The 20,247-nt window shown below is 41.8% G+C and overlaps 1 protein-coding gene across 3 annotated transcripts in view; it reads left to right on the top strand.

Moving 5' to 3' along the window:
• L3MBTL4 (L3MBTL histone methyl-lysine binding protein 4) overlaps positions 1-20,247 on the top strand; it is a 354,831-nt gene that overhangs the window by 261,275 nt on the left and 73,309 nt on the right. The gene's annotated exons all lie outside the window — the stretch shown is intronic.

Here is a 20,247-nt window from a genome sequence, read left to right as displayed (position 1 = left end):
ATCCATAAAAGAGAAACATGATAAGTCATTAGACTCCATTAAAACTAAAAACTTATGTGAAAGACACTGTCAAGCAAATGAAAAGACAAGCCACAGACTGGGAGAAAAAAAACTGTTTGGAAAATATATATCTTATAAAAGATTTGTGTCTAAAATATACAAACAACTGTTAAAAATTAGCCATAAGAAGACAACCCACTTTTTAAGAGGCCAAAGATATGAACAGACACATCAGCAGGCATAGATGGCAACTAAGCACATGAAAAGATGCCCAACATCGTATATCATCAGGGAACTGCAAATGACAACAATACAATAACTCTACACACCTGTCAGAATGGCTAAAATTCTCCCAAACCAGCGAGGACATGAAGCAACATGGACTGTCATTCATTGCTGGTGAGAACACAAAACAGTATGGCTGCTTTGGAAGAGCCTGGCGGCAGCTTTGGAAAAGTAAACACAGAATTACCATGTAATCCTGCATTCCTATTCCTAGGTATTTACCCAGATAGGTTTGAAACTTATAGTAGTCTATAAAAGGCAAAGCTACAGAGACAGCAAAAAAATGAGAAGTTTTGGGAAGTTTTGGGTGGGGGAAGGCAAGAAGAGATGAATAGGGAAAACTTGGAATTTTCAAGGTGGTGAAACTATTCCGTATGAAACTCTTCGCCGTAATGATAGATGCATGGCATTATGCATTTGTCAGAACCTATAGAACTGTGGAACACAGACTGGCTCCTAAGGTAAACTATAGGCTTCACTTCCTAATAATAATGTTTCAACCCTGGTTTATCACTGGCAGGGTACATACCACACTACTGCAAACAGGAACCTGGGGAGTCGGGGAGGAGATGGGGGCCACAGGAACTCCTCTGTTCCATCTGCTCAACTTTTCTATAAACCCAGAACTGCTCTAAAATATTAAGGATTTTTTTTTTTGGTTGTAAGTACTTAGTATCTTTATATGACTCAGCAGTACTTTGTGTAATGTGGGCCAGACAGAAGGATGGAGCAAGCTGGAGTTACTGGGGAGAGGTAGGGAATTTGTTTTGCAGTTGACTGAAAGGTGATTCTAAGGGCAGGAGCTTGGTTCACACAATTACATGAAATTCTGAAAATTAAGTCAAAGGAAACTGATGGTATAATAAACATATGTATGAATATTCTCAATTTTAGTCTAGGGAAAAAATGTTTATAGCCATCACAAATATCAGTAGTGCTGTAACATGACATACACTGTTCTCACGGAGTATAGATACTGCATCTGTTCTTCTTTTTTTTTTTTTTTTTTTTAGTTTATTTGGAGAGCAGGGGAAGAGGGGCAGAGAGAGAGAGAGAGAATCCCAAGCAGGCTCCACCGTATCAGTGCAAAACCCGACACAGGGCTCAGTCTCACAAACCGTGAGACCATGACCCAAACAGAGATCAAGAGTCAGGCGCTCAACTGTCTGAGCCGCCAGATGCCCTGATACTGCATCTCTTCTTGACAATGCTCTTGTGCAGGCAGTCTGCTACTTTCTTTGGTTGTCAGTTAAAATACTAATAATAAGAGCTCTCAAGGTAGAATTGAATGTAATAAAAGTTTCTCATTGAAAAAAGAGCTGTTAGCCTTAACTTTGCTTAAAAAAGTAAATAGAAAATCACTGAGTCCCAATTTAGAGACCAGTAGAGATTAGAGGTGTTGAGCTAGAGATTTTGGAGGTGCTGAGATTTGAATGATGAGTTTGTCTCTCTGCCAGACGGCTCTGAACACCTACACCCTTGGGCTTGCTGGTAGCTTCAGCAGAGACGCCAGTGAGGCCTGAAGCAGGAGGAAAATCCTTGGAAGTAAGTGGAAGGGTCTGGATGCCTCCTAGCCTTCTTTCTAAGATATCTTGAGCTCTTTTTTTTTTCTTTAGCTTGTCTTTTTAATATGTCTTATATTATCTTTCTAAAAACTCCCTTCACCCTCCTTTTTGAGAAAACTCTTCCTGTCAAGTTCCAAAAACCCATGAAAATGAGAAAGCCAGCATTTTTTTGATGGACTGTAGATATAGGTGATAGCGTATGGGTTTTAAACACATAAGCATTATCGACAAAATATTTTGAAAATCCAAATGTGGAGAAAAGTTATAGCGCAAGAATAAGAAAGAAAGTCTGAGTAAAAATAAATCTGCTTTAATAAGTAAATACTTATTTTTAGTCCTAAGGCTTGAGGGACTGACAACTCTAAAAACTCAATTCCACAGCACCAAGTCTGGTGCAATGTGGGCAGCCATGCCATACGCTTCCTCGGAGTATTCCAAAAATAACCCTCTCGAACTGGAGTCTTCTCTGACACATCCTCTTCTCCATGCTGACACCGCACCGTCTCCGGTGATAGGATCGTACAGCTTTACCTATCCGAGTCTCTCCAGCCTGCTCGGCCGGGCCCTTGAACCTTGTTAGGGGAGACTGAGCAGACCCCAGCGGTCAAGCTGAGGGGCCCAGCCTTGCTTACCATCCAGAGCTGTGGAAGAGTGGACAGCCCAGAGACAACCAGAGAAACAGGCCTTGTTTTCTGGAAGAGAATCACAGCTCGCGTCCCAACCCTGCACAGTATTCTCTCACCGGGGCCAGAATAGGATTCCTAGGTTCTCAGATTCTAGGTCTGCCATCCCAGGCAAGATGACAGACAAGTCACCTGGTGATGGGGAATTCTAATGACTTCATCTTCTCCCCAGTGTCAGATTTGAGGGATGTGGACATTCATTTCTCAGAGTCTGTGAACGTGTAAGAATCGCGTGGGTGTTTCTGGATAGAGCGGATGGCCCCACAGCAAAACATTCATCTCCTCCGTTGCCCAGTTGTCCCAGGGCATTTACAGGCCTGTCTCCCTCATCTCTAATTTCAGTGCCGAAGGGAAATATTACCAGGTGCAGCAAAGAAGTTTTACCTTTCAAATATATTAGGGATCAAAGAAAGAGAGCCCCCGAATCTCTCCAACTGGTTGATGTTGTGAGATGCTTTTTATGCCTTGATGACAGGTACGAAGGGTTTGAAACAAAACAGAACAAAACTGCCCTGTTACACAGTCTGCTTGGAGAGAACATGCTTGTTCTGTAAGAAAAAGTTTTCTAACCTTGAGATTTATACTCCATAAGGATACAGTCCATAAGAGCTCAGGGCTTGTTCTAAAGGATACAGCGGAAAGGTTAGAGAGGGAAGAATGTTCAAGAAGCTGAAACAATTGAGGGGATGAGGCAGTGGGATTCCTTTTCTTAAAAACCCTTTACTCAAACATTGTCCTGGGTTTCTCTACCTCGACAGCCTTGCTGTTGTGACATTCTGGGATTGCTGAGAGAGAAGACATAAATGGTGATGCCAAGCATCTTGTGTCTAAACAGAGAATCAGGATTCAATATCTTGAATATATGGAAATGATCCTTGCCTATATCACTGGAGAGTTGTCATACTAGATTTCTGATTTGAAATTCTTCGGACCAAGAAGTCATTACTGATCAGTAGAAAAGGAATGTTGTTTCTGACCCCAGTATACATGGGTTATTTTCTCAAAAGCCATGCTGATCTATTATATAAGTTGAGAGAAATAAGGAGTTTTCACCTCTTTATAAATTAAAGGAATAAATGTTAAAATTAATAATTTTACAAAAATGAGGAGCATATATATTATTTCAGTACCATATGAAAATATACCTGAATATGCTTAGTATATCAGTTAGGTATTTGGTTGAGTCACACTGAGTACATTGCCTCTCTTCTTGTTGCCATAGTTACCGTTGCCTTGTGGGGGTACATCCTGTATCATTTATGTTGTAGACTTTATTTATTAGCAAAGACAACAGTTTCTTCTGTTATTTACATGGTTCTCCCTCATTCACTGTTTTCTTATGCTTTTCTTTATTGACTTGTTTTCCTTCCCTTGAATAATCTCAGATGATGCCGTTTTCCTTGCGATGCCTGCTAAGACATCCATGATTTTCATGTGTAGAAAGTCAGTTTATAAAATAATAAAAAAATACTAAAATAGAAAGCATTTAAGGAAACTGGAAACTAAGCTAAAAAAACATAGAAGGCAAGATTCCTGAGTTATTTTAGACATAGTTACCATGATGAACTTCTATTTTCTTTAATTTCCCTTTAGAAAGATAAGGCTTCAAAAAAAAATTTTCCCTGGTGGTCATAGATTTTCATTCATATACTTTGCCCAGTTTTGTTCTATAATTTAGAAAACACACTCTTTAAAAAAAACTTTCTTAGCAGTGGCATCAAATAAGCGTTGTTTCCTTAGTATGCCCACTGTGACGGTGATTATGATAGTAACATTCACCTGGCACTCGCTTCTCATACTAGCAGATTCATGCTTATTGGCCTACTTTCACTCCAGAGGTTGTGGTTACCATTTTACTTCCTGTTCAGACAGTTGAGCCTCAGCGTCAGTGACTTGTCCAAGGTCACGCAGCTGGTAAATAACAGAGTTAGGTTAGGTTTCCCTCCGGACTCCACCATTCTTCCCTGTAGCGCACCGCTCGTGGCGCTGAGGGCTTGCATGGAAGGTGTCATTACATGGAAAGCTGGGAGACCTGACCTAAAGCCTAGCCACACACTCGCTGCATGATGTGGCTAAACCTAGCCACAGATTCACTGCACGATGAGCCTTGGTTTCCTCATTTGTTAGACGGAAAGCATTTCTCTGCCTCTCAAAGTAGTAGCTGACCAGATCAAAGGAGAATTAATGTGAAAGGGCATTAAGAACAAACCACTCTATGTATAAGAATATGACCAATATTCAAACATTTTTATGTTCATCAGAGGTGGGTTGATAACACCTTCAACTGAACCTCCTGAGGGGCACTTCATGCCCAGCTGGGCCCCCAGAGGTGTGTGTGCTCTAGACGCCTTGTGATTTCGCTTCCTCTCTGACCTTTTCTAAGTCCTCACTTAAGCATAAAAGCAAATTTCTTCCACAGAAACATGGGAGATTTTGCTTTGTGTTGAATAGATAGGCATTGAAGTCTGTGTCAAAAGCCATTTGAGTGTCTCTGACATTCTTACGCCGCTTGTTGACAGTCTTTTTCTTAGAAGGATGTCTTTCTGCTTGGTCAGAAATTTCTCCTTGGAGATGACAGAATCGCTGTCTTACCATTAATAAATTTTGAAGCCCACATCCTTTTTATTTTAAAGAAATATGGACATATCTCCCCAAAGCCATGCTTTAACACACAATAGAGGAAAACAATGCTGTCCTGAAACACTGATATGTTTGCAGCTTTGCTCTTAAGCTCACCTTTCTATAATTGCCTTCTGGCCACTTGCAGAAGCAATTACTTCCACAGTTTGTATTGGTATGTTTAAGAAAGAAACATGGGGCACCTGGGTGGCTCAGTCGGTTAAGTGTCCGACTTCAGCTCAGGTCATGATCTCATGGTTCGTGGGTTCGAGCCCTGCATTGGGCTCTGTGCTGACCGCTCAGAGCCTGGAGCCTGCTTCAGATTCTGTGTCTCCTTCTCTCTCTCTCTTCTGCCCCTCGCACACTCACGCTTTCTCTCTCTTGCTCTTGCTCTCTCAAAAATAATTAAAAATTTTTAAAAAGTAAAAACGAAACACAAATCTACTGTACACAGAGAAGAGACTGAGAATAAAAGTTTAGTCATCTGTGTTTCACACATCTATCACATATATCCTGACATGTAGTGAAGAGATCCTTTTCGGAGGGTCTGAGACTCTGGGTTCAGTCACTAACTTTTTCTGTGTCAATGGACAGTCCTCTTGGGACATCTGTCTCCTGATGGGTTGCATGTGGCTAAACTGCAGAGGGTGGCAGTTGTTTGTTTCTTCATGATGTTTATATCAAAAGATTGAATTTTTTCATTTCCTTGAACTTAGGGGTAGGAGGAGAAGTTTTCAGATAATCTTTGTTTGGATTGTTTTACTGTTTTACCTTAACATTAAGACCTTTCCTGGAAAATCTTTCTAATCACTCCCCTAAAAGGAATTCTACATCTTGAACACACTGTCAAAGAAACCTTACTTTTACCTGCTGGAGCTCATGGCAATCTGGATTAAGCTGCTTAGAATCCTGCGCCTGTATCTGGTGCTTAATAACTCATAAGCCTTGAGGTTTGAGAAGTATATGTATGAGTGAAATGAACATGCTAATATCAGAGGTCATTAATCAGTACAAATTTATCTTGGAATGAATGCCAAAATGGTATAAATTTTCTTCAGAGGATCCATTCCACCTAAGGTTAAAAAATTTTTAAATACTTCTAGAGAATTCCTTAGAGAAGTTGGAATAGGTAACATGTTCCTCTTTTATATATTTTTGGGGGCAGTATAACTATTCTCCAAAAATAAGAGAGATGTGCAATTTGAGTTGCTTCTTCAACACCGGAGAGCATGGAAGGTCCCTCAGGTAAAGGTATTAACTTCCTGGAAAGAGTTTTAAAAACAAGTATTTTCAGTGTCTATTTTGTGTCTTCCAGTGGAGTCATGGAGCAATCTAGAAGTAAACAGAAAAAACTGAGCTCCTAGGAAGGGAAAGAGGCTGAAGCCCACCTGCTTGGTGCCCTTCCCCGACCATGGAAAGGCACTGAGGCGTTTCCACAGAACCATTTTTGTGGTGCCCAAATCCTTCATCTGTTCATGTGGCCATTCAACACATACTTTCTACATACCCAGCATTATTCTAGGCATGGTGGAGACCACAGTGAACAAGAGCAGAGCTGGTCTCAGCTGTCATGGAGCCCACAGTCTGGTGAGAGGGACTGACACTAAGCCGTGGAAGGTTACAGCTGAAGTAAGTGCCAGAAAAGAGCAGCATGGGGTGTGAGAGGGTCAGAGAAGCTTCTCTGAGGGAGTGACATGGGACCCACCTCGGATGGGTAAGGAGACATGAAGGGAGGAGCAGGGGCAGAGGGCAAGGACATTTGCCAAGGGATCCCGTGAGCTGACACTATGAGTACCGTGTGTGTTATTTATTGCAATGAACTGATCTGATAGTCTTAATCCGATGTTGAGGGTACTGCCTTTCACCCTGTCTTACCGGGAGGAAACCAAGGTACAGGAATTATATCATGTACCCTTGATCCCGCTGTTAAAGATGGTGGAGCCAGGGTCTGAACCCAGGTCTTACCACCCTGCCCGCCTCCTAACGTGCACGCCCAGGGGTTAGAGCAGCAGTAATGTGAGCGTCAGTTTGACGGCCACAAAGATCAACATGAAGATGCAAGCCGGCTCAGGGGTCTCAGCCCATCACTCCACACTAAGACGCGTGACGCTGGAAAGGTGCAGTTGTGAGAGGCTTCTGTGGGAAAGAGGCGGTCACTGCATGGGCAAGCTCACGAGGGCACTGAGAGCCTGTCGGCATGGAAGGGTGAGAAGCAGGCTCGGTGTCTGCCAGCACTCCAGTCACCCAGGCAAGTCTGGTGAGGAGTACAGAGCCTCAGCCGGCCCGCTGGGTCAGACTCCGCAATAGCACTTGCATACGGTGATTCCTCCTTCAGCCCCCTCTCCGACAACAGTGAGTTCATCTGCCCGTGTCGTCCATAGCGTGGAGACGTGGTTGAGATGTGCCCTCTGGACCGTGAACTTGTAGGCCGGGAATCTTTGCTTATTTCTGTATCCTCTGGACCTGGCCTGGCGCCAGTCCTGCAGTGGACACTCTGTACTGGGTGAATTTTGTAGCGTTCCTGGAGCCAAGTCCCTTGTCTCTTTCTCTATAGAGTATTTATGGCCTTTTTGAATTTATATTTCAGCTATGCAAGCACTTGTTTTACTAATACACATAGATTACAGATGTCTTAATTATCTAAGCAGTGTATATATATGTTTTTTACATTTATTTATTTTTTTTGAGGGTTGGAGGGGAGGGTGGAGAAAGAGGGAGACCGAGGTTCCAAAGCAGGCTCCTCACTGACAGCAGAGACCCCGACGTGGGGCTTGAACCCACAAACCATGAGATGATGACCTGAGCCAAAGTAGGACACTTAACCAGCTGAACCACCCAGGCACCCCTCAATATAGTGTATTTTAAAGAGCCAGCACATGCTGGAAATCTGCGAGACACCTCTCTATACCATTTAAAAATAGAAAGACATAAGAAACAAGGGCAGGGTGATAATCCCATGTTCAAACACTGGACTTGTTCTTCCAGATAATAAATTTGTTGTGGAGTGTATAACTTGACAGAACATTCTATTGGAATTCTGTGATTGTAAATGGTTTCTGCCTGACCGTCTAGGGTGCACCATAGTTTAGAGATCTGTGGCATTCAATTTGCATAGCCCAATTTCGGGCCATTGCGGTACATTTTCCAGTTTGTTGACTTGTTCTTTCTCTAAAAACTAACAATGTCAGAATTCTTTATGCCCATTAGCCTACTTACTCACTGAATCTTGAAACAGAAAATTCTTCGCCATTGGCAAAGTAAGAGCCAGCTACTATTTGCAAAACTGAAATCAAGTCTCTCTCATTTACCACAGAAGGTTAGGATGGGGAAGAATACATATGAATTTTTTAACTCACTGCCCTTTCAGCTGCAAAGGTCAAACAAGGATATTTGACCTTTTTTTGCCATTTATTTAAATGTCTGGAAACCATATTCATTATTCCACAGGAGGCATATAAAGTACAGTAAACCCTGCTGTTCACTGTGACTGGTATCTGGCAGGGAGCAGGCGCTAATTCATATTTATTGTAATCCAGCATATTGATTGATCCAATATATTGATCCAATATATGTCAACTACCATATTTTTAAAACTGCAATTAATTTGATATTGAAAATATGTTGAACATATTTTATTGCTTTATGATTCAAAAAGCGCTCCACAGACTTTCTAAATTTCTGAGCCATTGTTTTAACATCACTCAGAATTGTATTGCTTGATGCAACGGTGCCAGTTAATAGAAATTGCTGATTGATAATATGCTTTCAGCACTTGTCTGTATGTGTAATTTTCAAACCAAAACATTAAAGAAAAAAATGCTTATGAAACTGAGTTAAAAGCAGCATTTTCATCATTACTAAGAGTTTTCTCTGCATTCTTTCTAAGTCTTTGGAACAACCTCCAATTGCTTTGCAAAGAACTCCAAAAGAGACATCTTATAATTGAGCAATGCAATAATCGAGAAGCGGTGAGGGAAGCCCATCAGTAATCAAGCACGGAGCTCAGTGACCAGATATGTCCCATCAGTGTTTAATGAGACAGAGTAGCTAACCGATTAGAAATACTGCAAGACCCCACTGGCGCCTGCTGGCCACTCCCCTGGCCGTAACTGCCACTTTCAATCGTCTCTGCTATTAATGCTCATCCTGCAAAGCCAGGAATTTTTAATGCAATATACTGAAAGCCACTGCTGGCAAATAGAACACTTACAAATGCCAGGGTCCACTGATCAAGACACCTTCCATCAGCCTGGGTATGGCATCCTTTAGACTCCACCAGAATGCAGGAGAGCCAGTGGAGTCCCAGGGCAAAGGTCAGAGTCTCCATCAAAGTTACAGGATAAATTCCATCCAGTGATGAAATTTTCCTTTTTCTTTTAATGTTTTTTATTTAATTTTGAGAGCACGAGCAGAGGAGGGTTAGAGAGAGAGGGAGACAGAATTCAAAGCAGGCTCCAGGCTCTAAGCTAGCTGTCAGCACAGAGCCCAACATGGGACTTGAACCCACAAACCATGAGATCATGACCTGAGCCAAAGCCCGATGCTTAACTAGCTGAGCCACCCAGGTGCCCCCACTGATGAAATTTTTAAGAAATGGCCAAATTCATCCACCAAATCTGCCCTACCAAGGAAATGCAACAGGATTTCTACCCAGTTCTTGAATGAATGAAGACATCATTGCAGACTGTGGTGGGCTCACTGGCATCTCATTGCACCGGGGCGTGCAGGGGTTTAATGAGAATGCTTCCACATGGGCAGCCAAACTAGATGGGCGCTACGTGCTCTTGACTTTTGAGTGTGTTGAAGATGCAATGGGAATAAGTCCATGAGGAGGTCCGCAGAAGGACCTCTGTGCTGTGACAGAGGCTGAGAAAGAGTCCCTGGTTTAACATCGAGAGCTCACAGCCGACCCCTGACCCTCCATGTGGCTGCTGTCATTACCTTACACATGTACTTCCCCCAGAGACATGGAGCAAGAAGGAAAACTAATTTCACAGCACAGAAGGAGACCAAATAGGTTACCAACTTGTTGACGTCACTTATTCATGATTCTTTAATGTACAGCATCTCCAGAAAACTTCTAAGGATGTAAAAGCTAATCAGTACATGTTCTGTAACAAAATTTGCTTGACTCTGTTATGAGCAGATCACCTACTGGGAAAAATATCTTCTATTTTCCCTCCTTCTCTCCAGAACTCATTTCAGACCCATGTTATTGCCCTAAGAGGAAAAAGGAATCTCCATTAAAAACCAGGAGTTGCCCACTTCACAGCAACAGCCCATGGGGTGACTGTGGGACAAAGTAGATCTTCAAATAGCAAATCTGAGAGCCACTGTGCACACTGGAGTCAGACTACATTTGCATTTTGGAAAATACTAGGCATTGATTTTGTTGTTACTTAAATGAAATACTTTAGAAATTAATGTGCACAGGTATTAATAACAGAGAACATTACCATTTATAAAGACTAAGAAACTTTGCTCTTAAATTGGAAAAACCGTGCAGGGACATTATTAATATTTTTATCATTCTGAAGACTACAGGTTAATTGCTTTTCAAAATGCTAAGTCTACTAGTTTTTTCAGAGTTTCTACCTAAAGGGAAAGGCTAAGACTAGATTAGCCAGGATTTTCTATAGTCGTAAAGAATGTCTCAGACACACTATGGGGAAGTACATGGGGAAAATAGGATTGGGTGAGAAGTTCAATATGGCATTCTTTATCTAGAAGAAAAGAAGACAGAGAATTAACATTGAGCCCTTCTTTTTACCTCCAAATGTTGTATCACTTCTTAGTGCACTTAAAAAAGTCCTGGTCAGGCACTTTGTAATGATTTCTTAAATTTTTGGTCCCTTGATAATTATTATACCCAACTGAGTAGGGTAAGTGCTGTGGTTAACTGCTTTTAGTACTCAAAATACTGTATTTACTGTCTTGCCGAACTTATATCCATGTTTTGTGGCATTTTGCTAGCTCGCATCTTGACTGGTTAAAAATTTGTATTAACAAGTACAGAATGTAGTAGAATTGCAATTACCAATTGGGCTTATTATGCAAAACTGCATTTCTGAAACCACTTTGATAACACAAATTGAAAAGCTCCTATTGTCATTTTCACTCTCTCCAAGAAGTAATCAGAATAATGGAGAAAGGAAGAAAGGAAGCTGCAGTCTCGGCTACCAGCAGATTTCTCATGGGCCAGCCAGTGCTCTGGGGGCTTATTAAGACCCTCATTACATCTGGGGAGGTGTAAGTTCAACTCACGGACAAATCTATTGTCAAACCTTAAACTGAAAAAAAAATAGGTAAACCAGAAGCAAAGCCAGTTCTGTGATCTTTGGGAGCAAAAGTACTCTTCTGATGAGCCACTTAAGGATGGGAAGAAGACTGGGTGAAGGTGACAGGTGATCACTGTGTGCCAGGCCCCAGCAGGGTGCTTCTCTCTAAGTTACATTGTGTTATCTTCTTATTTTCTTTAATATGGAGAAATAGCAGCACATAGGGTGTAAATAATAGCCCCTTCCCAAGGCCACACAGCTAATGAATGGCTGCCTGGCACCTGTACCAAATTTTGGTCATTCACCACGGTGATTTGCCCCATGGTGGGGTAATAATGTCCTGATGAGTAGCTAGGCAGCAGGGGGTAGGTAAGGTCTCCAACCTGTGTTATGTCTGTATAAGAAACACCTTTCTTGAGTGCTGGTTTGAGAGAACATGATGGATGGATTGGCCAGCCCTCCACCAAATCCCATATGTGGTCATGGCATGAACATATACTCAAATGAAGGATATGTGTGTTTTCTTCAAAGTGTAATGAGTTGGCGAAGTGTTCTCACTCTGCTTCAGAGAACTAGTGCCTATGTCAATATTAGTGTTCTTTTACTGCATTCTTACAGGGATTTTCCTCAAAGCAGTCATCCAGGCACTTACATTCCAAACACAAATTAAAATCTTGCCCAGTCCAAGCGTTCCTGAAAAACAGAAGAAGTTATCAGTTACTGGTGCTCTTGAGAAAACAGTCATATTTAACTTTAGCTGATTCAGTGAAACAAAATTATAAAATAATGAACCAACCAAAAGATCTTTTTACACTAAGATCAGCTATTCAGCAAATGTTTTATGGAGCTAGTACTATGTGACCAACACTATGAGTTATAGTCAGTCTAATAGTAACCCATCCAAGTAAAGAAATACCGAAGCAAATAGTTTTTTGTTTTGTTTTGTTTTGTTTTGTCTTTTTAGTTAGCAGGCTCTGGAAAATCTTGGTCATTGGAAGTGAAATTTAAAAATTTATCATTCTGTAATTTAACTCAAAACCTTAGATCTCTATTTGCATTGTGGTTAAGAGCATAAGGGTTGGAATTCATTGATTCATGTATTTAATAACCATTTATAGTCTACTACTTGACAAGCACTCTATTAGACACTGGATCTATCGCTTGTCAAAACCAGACACCATGCCTACCTTCACTAAATATTACATTCTAGCTGGAAAGAGAGATTAATCAAATGACCATATTTTTAAAATATCAACCTATACCTGTGGCATGTGCTATAGAGAAGAATTTATGTGGACTTCTATTATAAGAAGACTTGATGTAACTGAAGAGATAATATAAGGTTTCTGAGAAATGGGACATCCGAGCTATGACTTAAAAGATGGGCAAAAAGTGATGAGGCCGGGGGAGGGAAGAAGGATCAGAGCAGCAGAGGGTAGTTGTACAAAGCCTTGTGGAGGGCAGGACAGTACAGCATAGGGGACTAAGAGAAAGTCAGTATAGTATGAGAAGAGAGAATGGGTGGTTGTGAAGATAGCATGGCTCAAGATGATCCTGGAGAAGTAGAGTCTGGTCTTTGTACTGAACACAGTAGCAAGGTGTTGATGGGTTTAAATCAGGGGGAGTGGATTATAAGGTATGAGTGGATCCAGGCTGGAAAACTAGTGAAGATTCCAGGGTAAAAGTGCTGGTGGCTCAGAGTTGCATGGTGATATGGAAGGGATGGAGAGAAGAGAACATGTTCAAGATGTATTCAAGAGGTAAACACCAATAGGATACTAGGGATGAGTGACAAAGCTATTAAGAATGACTTGGGCAACCAAAGGGATATACTGCCTTTCACTAAGGAAACTTGAAAATGGCCAGTTTGGGGATTTGAGGGCAATGGGGACAGGAGTGAGAATACTGAGTTGGGTTCAAGTATGTAGAGTTTTGAGAGGCATTTGAGAGAGCCAAGAAGAAATGTCAGATAGCTAGTATGTGGGGCTATAGCGGGAGCTCAGAAGTGAAGTTTGGACTGGAGATTCACCACTGTGGGTTGCGTGAGTAGAGGTGGTAATTGAACTCTGGGGTCCGGATGCAATCATTTTGGGAGAGGATGTGAAGCAGACAGGGGTTCTAGGAAGGCCTAGAACCGAGTCTTAAGGAACTCTAACCCTTAAGGGCTGGTTTCAGGGAATGAGTCATAGGAACAGGGAGAACCATCTGCTCAGAAAATAAGAGAGGCATGGGCTTCTATGTCATGAGCATCTAGAGAGAAGAGTCTGTTAAGAAGGAACGAAGGGTCCCAGCACTGGGTGTGCTGAGAAGTCAAGTAAGATGAGGACTGAAAACTACATGGAACTGAAAATAAATCATGTTGGAGTGTATGATGTCAAGGTCATCAAGGACACTAATGAAAGCCTTGGTAGAGTCATGGTCAGATTCAAGTGACTGAGGAGCGAAGGGGAGGTGTAGATATGGAGACAGCTAGTAAGACAACTTATTCAAGGTCAGCCAAGAAGCTCAGGAGGAAGACAGGATGAGGACTGGCAGGACATGGTGTGTCTAGAAGGGGTGTGTGTGTGTGTGTGTGTGTGTGTGTGTGTGTGTGTGTGTTAAATGAGAGGCACTCAAGAGTGTGCCAGCACCAGTGGAAGGATCCTGGTGAGGCAGGCTGAATTTACACAAGACAAAAGGGAATTACCAAGGTCATAGTTTCTAAGAAGGCTCAAGAAGATGAGATTTGCTTCAGGTGAGCAGAGACAGCTTCTGTAAGTTCAGTTTTAGGAAGATTCAGGCATTCCAGTTTGTGGCTTCTGTTTTTTCTATAAAGCAGGCACCCAGATCGTCTGCTGGAAGGGTTCCGAGGCAGGCGGCACATGGGGGAGCCTAAATGGCAGAACCGAGGGAAGGGAGGTATGAAACACTGTGCCTCAAGAGTGGAAAAGCAAGTGAGCTAGTGAGGGTCGTGGGGCTGCTGGGCAGCACATGATGGTTATGCAGTTTTAGTGGAACCAATCTGTCCTGGTAGGATGCGTCTGTAGGCACAGAAAAAGCAGTTAGTGCGGCTCTCAGACTGCAATTTTGGCCAGATGGCTGCAATGAAAAGACAGAGAAATAAGGAAATGTGAAGTATATGTAGGACATAAAAATTTTTTCCACTGAATTTGAGCAGAAAGAAGAGGATAGTGAAGAAAGAATAAGGCCAAGGGGTTGGGAAAAATTAAGGGAATGAATCATTTGAAGACCCCCATGAGGTCCACACGCTCATCAGCCAGTCGGAAGCTGATGGGTGAAAAGAGGCGGGGCAGGCATGGTCAGTGTAGTCCTGGAAGTGTTTGAAGCTGCACAGCCCTGAGGCTGGTGACCGAGGACCCTGCTGCACCCTTGGGGCATGATCCGGGACCCTGAGATGCAGGTTTCACAGGCTACACCGGCAGGATGGATGGCCTTGATGGCCGAGGCCTCCAGGTTCTGCCAGGGGCAAACCACATGTAGGGGGCAGGCTCCTTCACCCCCATACCTCAGCCTGCTCAGCTGGAAATTGGCTTTAGCTTTCTGTGGTTATGAGGATTGATACGGTTATGGGTGTACAATGATACAATACCTGACTCCTGATTGGGAAGTCACAGAAAATGTCAGAAGCTGTGACACAGGCATTTTCTAGGCAGATCACATGTTTTATTGTTATGATTCTTTTAGTTTAACCCTTAAGAGTCAAGGCAGAAAGACATTTTGAATTTTAGAGAAACAGTGTGGTTTATAACGTGGCAATACTATCGTGTTGACTTAATCTTTTCTCCTCTGACTCTACGCCTGAGCACTGAGAGCTACAGGTCAGCTGTAGGGGAGCCAGAGTGAAGGGCAAGCTGACCCTAAAACAGGGTATCATAGGGGCTTGCTTTCCATGAGTGCCTCTCTTATTCAGATTAGGACTAATTTAAGTTCCTTTCATAAATTGCAAGTGTTGGGCATCAAGGAGTGAGGCCACTCAAAGAACTCCTTGCCTCACAAACAATGTGAGAAAAAAGTTCACTTAGGTTTATTTGCTTATCTGTCACCTACACTCAACAAAGACGGCCGTGTGTCCTGTTTATCTTTGAATATACACACTCATGCCAGGTGTAAAATAATTGTTGCACAGAGTACACTCTGAATAGCAAGAATTTTAGTTCTGCAATAGAGAGGGCGGGGTTTCTGCTCACATCAGCACTATTGACATTTGGGACCAGATAATCCTTTGTTGTTGGGGCTGTTCCATGCACCATGGCATGTTTAACAGAATCTCTGGCTTGTACTCACTAGAGGCTATTAGCAACCCCACCCCCAACTGTCACAACCAAAACTGACTCTGGATATTTCTAATTATCTCCTGGTGGAGGCGGACAAAATTGTCTCTGGTTGAGAACCACTAGCCTAGAGAAAATCTTTAATGTGATCTACCTGTTGAAATGTTTTAAGTTTATTGAATTGTTTGCAGAGGAAAAAGCCTGAACTATAACCCAAAATATCTTGCATGGCTTATTTCTGAGAAATGAAATTCTAGGTGTCATAGTTTCTCTCCGTAGTTGTGGGCTTTTTGAAAATATCTTATGTTTCTCTACTATACATGTATTGGCCTTACAATTTAAAAGGGAGAGAATGAAAAACGTTTAATATGTGAGCTTGATTTTTTACAAGTATGTAAATATTTCTTCCTGATACCCAGACATTCCTAACAATTTGATTTAAGCCAATGAACACTTACTTTATTGTGAATTTTGTTCATCTAATTTGTTCATTAATTATCATGACTTTGAGTGTTTTTAATCAACAGTGTCGTAATCTACTATTAATTGAAGTTCTAGATGTTGACACAAATTTCTTGGTCAGCCAAGCACTGGATTTCAGTCTCAGAAACACCTGACCTTTTTCTATAAAGACAGGAGGTTTTCCAGTATCAAGTGACTTGGCATAACCACACTTGTCAAGTGTCACTCTTAGAGCCTGAGGACCCAGAACATAGGAAAGAAGAGGGTGCGTGTGTGTGTGTGTGTGTGTGTGTGTGTGTATGTGTGTGTGTAAGTAACAATAAAGCCCAAGCCAAACTTAATTTTTGAAAAATCAGCCAATTAAGAGATTTTGCAAAACTCCAAATCAAAAAACAAAAAAGATGCAAAAGAAGGGATCTAGGTCCCTTTCACCTCACCCCTTAATTTGCATAGGCTTAGATGAGGGGGAGAACCTAAAAAGTGAAGGCCTTTTTTTAGCACAGACTTTCAAAAGGGGGAAAATGTATTTGGTAAAGATAAAGAGCTGACTCTGGCATCCAAATATATAGCAAAGAATTTTTAAAAAGAAGAGAAAGTTTCCCCTTTTTCTTTTTCGTTCGATATTTTCATTGCAAGTGATCTCAGAAATCTATTGTCTCAGTCGGCTTGGGCTGCCATAACAAAACAGTACGTACCAGAGGCCAGAAGTCCCAGATGAAGCAGCCAGCAAGATGGATTTCATTCTGAGGCCTTCTCTGGACTTACAGATGGCTGCCATCTTGCTGTGTGTTCACTTATTTTGGGGGTGGCGGTGGAGGGAGAACATGATCGAGCTCTCTGGCAGCTTATAATATCTGGGTACTATTCCCATCATGAGGGCCCCACGTTCATGAACTAATCCAACTCTAATTACCTCGAGAAATTTCCATCTCTAAATACCATCACTTTGGGGTGGGGGAGGGGGAACACAAATATTCAGCCCAGAGCACCTTCCCAATGATAGCATGCAGAAATGGGTGATAGAATTATTTATTATTTATGAGGCAATGACTGTTTGACCAAAAGCTCTCTCTAAAATATTTGCTTGTTCAAGGGAATGTAGGCATTTGTGTTGTTGCTTTCTTTCCATCAGATACTCCTTCAACATTGACACAACACGGCGCCCATCTTTTATTTACCACTTTTTATTTACCAGTGTGCCCACCCCTTCTTCAGTGTTACTGTCTCTTACTCAATCACCAAGTCAGGAGAACAGTCAAAAATGATTTTAGTATCTAGAATTATTTTCTAGTGTCTCTATTTAAACAATGGCTAAGTAACTTATTTTGATCTGCATTGGTATTCGTTAAATCTCATTGAGACATAAATACTTCATACAGCAAAATTTCATTACCATGAAAGTTACTTGTTAGGCCTTTGGTCTCATCATAATGAGATTGGAAAAATAGTATGTTAATGCTAAAGAATTTACATTTAGTAGAGCATGTAGGTGAAATGAACCTATGTTAAATATTGAGAAATGGGGAAGAGGTGATGAAAAAACAATAATGAGATATTTGGAATAATTTTTAAAATACATTTTCTACTTTGGAAAATCCTATTCCTATTTCCTTAGCATGCAGATGGGGTCTCTTCATCTGGAGAAGCCACCTGTGGATATGAGACTCATTCCATTTTCTTTACACAGAAACTTACTCTTCATAGATAGCTGAGAAGTATAGTTTCTTGCTCCATCCTGGAGTCCTTCCTTCCCCCCAAATCCAAGGAAATATTTGGAGTCTGTCTCAGACAAAGGTCAGAGTTGGCTTCCCCAGTTACGCCCTCTCTCCTGAACTGAGTGCAGTTATAAACACTTCCTCTTTGCAGGATCTATCCAGTAATAGCGAAAATTGAATCAACTGCAGAAGCACCATTTGTTTTTTCCCGAAAATGCCCTTTGTGCGGAAGCGGACATCAGTGTGTGGCAGGATGGGCATACATATGTATTTGCTCACCTGTGTAGGAAGTGTTCACGTTCACATCTTCTCCACAGCATTCCCTCCACCCCACGCAGAGAAAGTCCTGTCATTTGTAGAGTCACGTACGGTGGAGGCCTGTCACCAGGGCAGGGCCCCAGGAATGAGGTCACACATTGTCCTTGAGGGGGTTACATTTGTTACGGTGTCGTTTCTCTCCATCTCCAACCAGGGGAGAGCGAAGCATAGGAGCCAGGCGCAGAAGACAGCTGCAGTCTGCAGTCGGGAGGTTCAGAGCCCTTGCCCTTCCCTCTAGCCACAGAGCCGGGGCGGTATATAACACTCCACTTCTCCTAACTTGTTCCAAGTGCTGTTTGTGCTGCCTGTGGGTACGAGAGCTACTGTACTCCTTATGGTTTTCTCCAAGTTCTTCTATCAACTCCTTTCCTCCCAGTGCCGTCTACTCCCCACTCCTCTGGAGCCAACTTCTATTTCCCTGTTTAAAACCAGCTCTTTCATACGCTCACTGAAGTACCGTGCTGTCCTCATCTGAGGGACTGGGAGAGAGCTGGAGGCCGGGGTGGGGGTCAGGTGCCTACTTGGATCTTTGGAGAGCCAAGTGTTCCCATACATTTATCATGAAGCCTCCTCTGTCTGACCTCAAATGTCATTACACGGAAGTAAAGAATAAAGTTTTCCAAACCATAAATCTTCAAGTCAGTGTTAACAGAGGTTACAGGTGGCTATGCAGTTGCAAGTGGTTGTAGTTACAGATCTGTGTTCCACCAGTTATTCATTTGCATTTTGCAAGCAAAATAACTTAACCTGTTACTATATATCAAGTCAGAAATCCAGTTTCCTGCTTTGCATTTTACTTCCAAGGGAAGCATCCTGCATGGTCTCCGCATGGAGCGTGGTACCTCTATCCTACGCGAATAAGAGGCTTCGGGTCTGTAGATTTCTCAAAAGGCAAAGGATGGTCCCTTCCAGCAACTCGAAAATGGCTCAGAAGTTGGGCACACTGAAGTCACATACCTTCTATATTCTCTGTTGATCTGAAAGGAGGTGAGGGATGGGCTCTATCTTCTCAAAAACACAAGAACCCTCTGTTCCTGGTTCTCTTATGGTTCTTGGAAACAGGTGGATCAGCTCACAAAAGCCCCTTTATATTGACGCTAAAATAATGTTTCATGATCACCCTACTCCTATGGGGAGGAGGGCATAAATCAGAAAACAGCTGGGCTTGAAACTTGGGTCCCGTGAAGCTTTTCTCAGTGATCACAAACGCCAGCCTCCTGGCAGGTAACAATTGGATGCAGTATTTTAATGGGTCAGGCTAGTGAAAGAACAACTATAAAATTGAAACACATGGAACCAGACAGGTAAAGAAAACCATGAGATGGTAGAAATAATGGATCTGTTAGCACATTGAGTATTACACTACAATATGCTTTTTGTATTTATAAGGGAAAAATACCATTGGGTTTCACTTAGCTGCCTGTCTATTTATGATTTATATAGGTCAGTTCATGTACTGTGTTCATATGCCTATTTTTAAATATTTTACATTGTTATTATAGGAGATTTTTAAATGCAGTGAAATTTCAAGCCAGAAAATTGTTAGAAAATTAATGAAATGGAGAAAAATTGAGATAGGAGTGAATAAGACAATTTTAAAACACTTTATTTGGCAAAATTTGAAGTGGGGTAAAAGCAAATGCATTGGGCCTGCTTGAGTAGGATGGTTGACTAAGTTTTATCACCCTTGACACTCAAGAATCAAAAAGATTATTTTTTATTTTTTTCCTTTTCTCTCTTCTCTGCAATAAACTTGCAATGCTCCAGCTGATGTTAGAAGAAGCATAAGCAAGTCTGAGACGGGAAGCCAGCTGAATAAAAAGCGAATTTGCGTTGCCTTCCCTCCCCTCCATAAAAGCTCTTCTTTCTGAAAACAAATGGAATACTTCATTTGCTTTTAGTAAAAAAATGAAAAGTAACACTTGAGAAACAGTCAGTAAATGTACATATGCCTGTGGTCTGCGCACTTCCGTCTAATGGTGTTAATTCTCCCGGACTTGGCTTTTTGCTAGCTACTGGCTCTATCACTCAGATTTTTAGAAAGCTAAAAG

The sequence above is a fragment of the Suricata suricatta genome, chromosome 14, assembly GCF_006229205.1.
Source record: "Suricata suricatta isolate VVHF042 chromosome 14, meerkat_22Aug2017_6uvM2_HiC, whole genome shotgun sequence".
NCBI lineage: Eukaryota > Metazoa > Chordata > Mammalia > Carnivora > Herpestidae > Suricata > Suricata suricatta.
The sequence above is the reverse complement of the archived record's forward strand: the minus strand, read 5'-3'. Positions and strand labels throughout refer to the sequence as shown.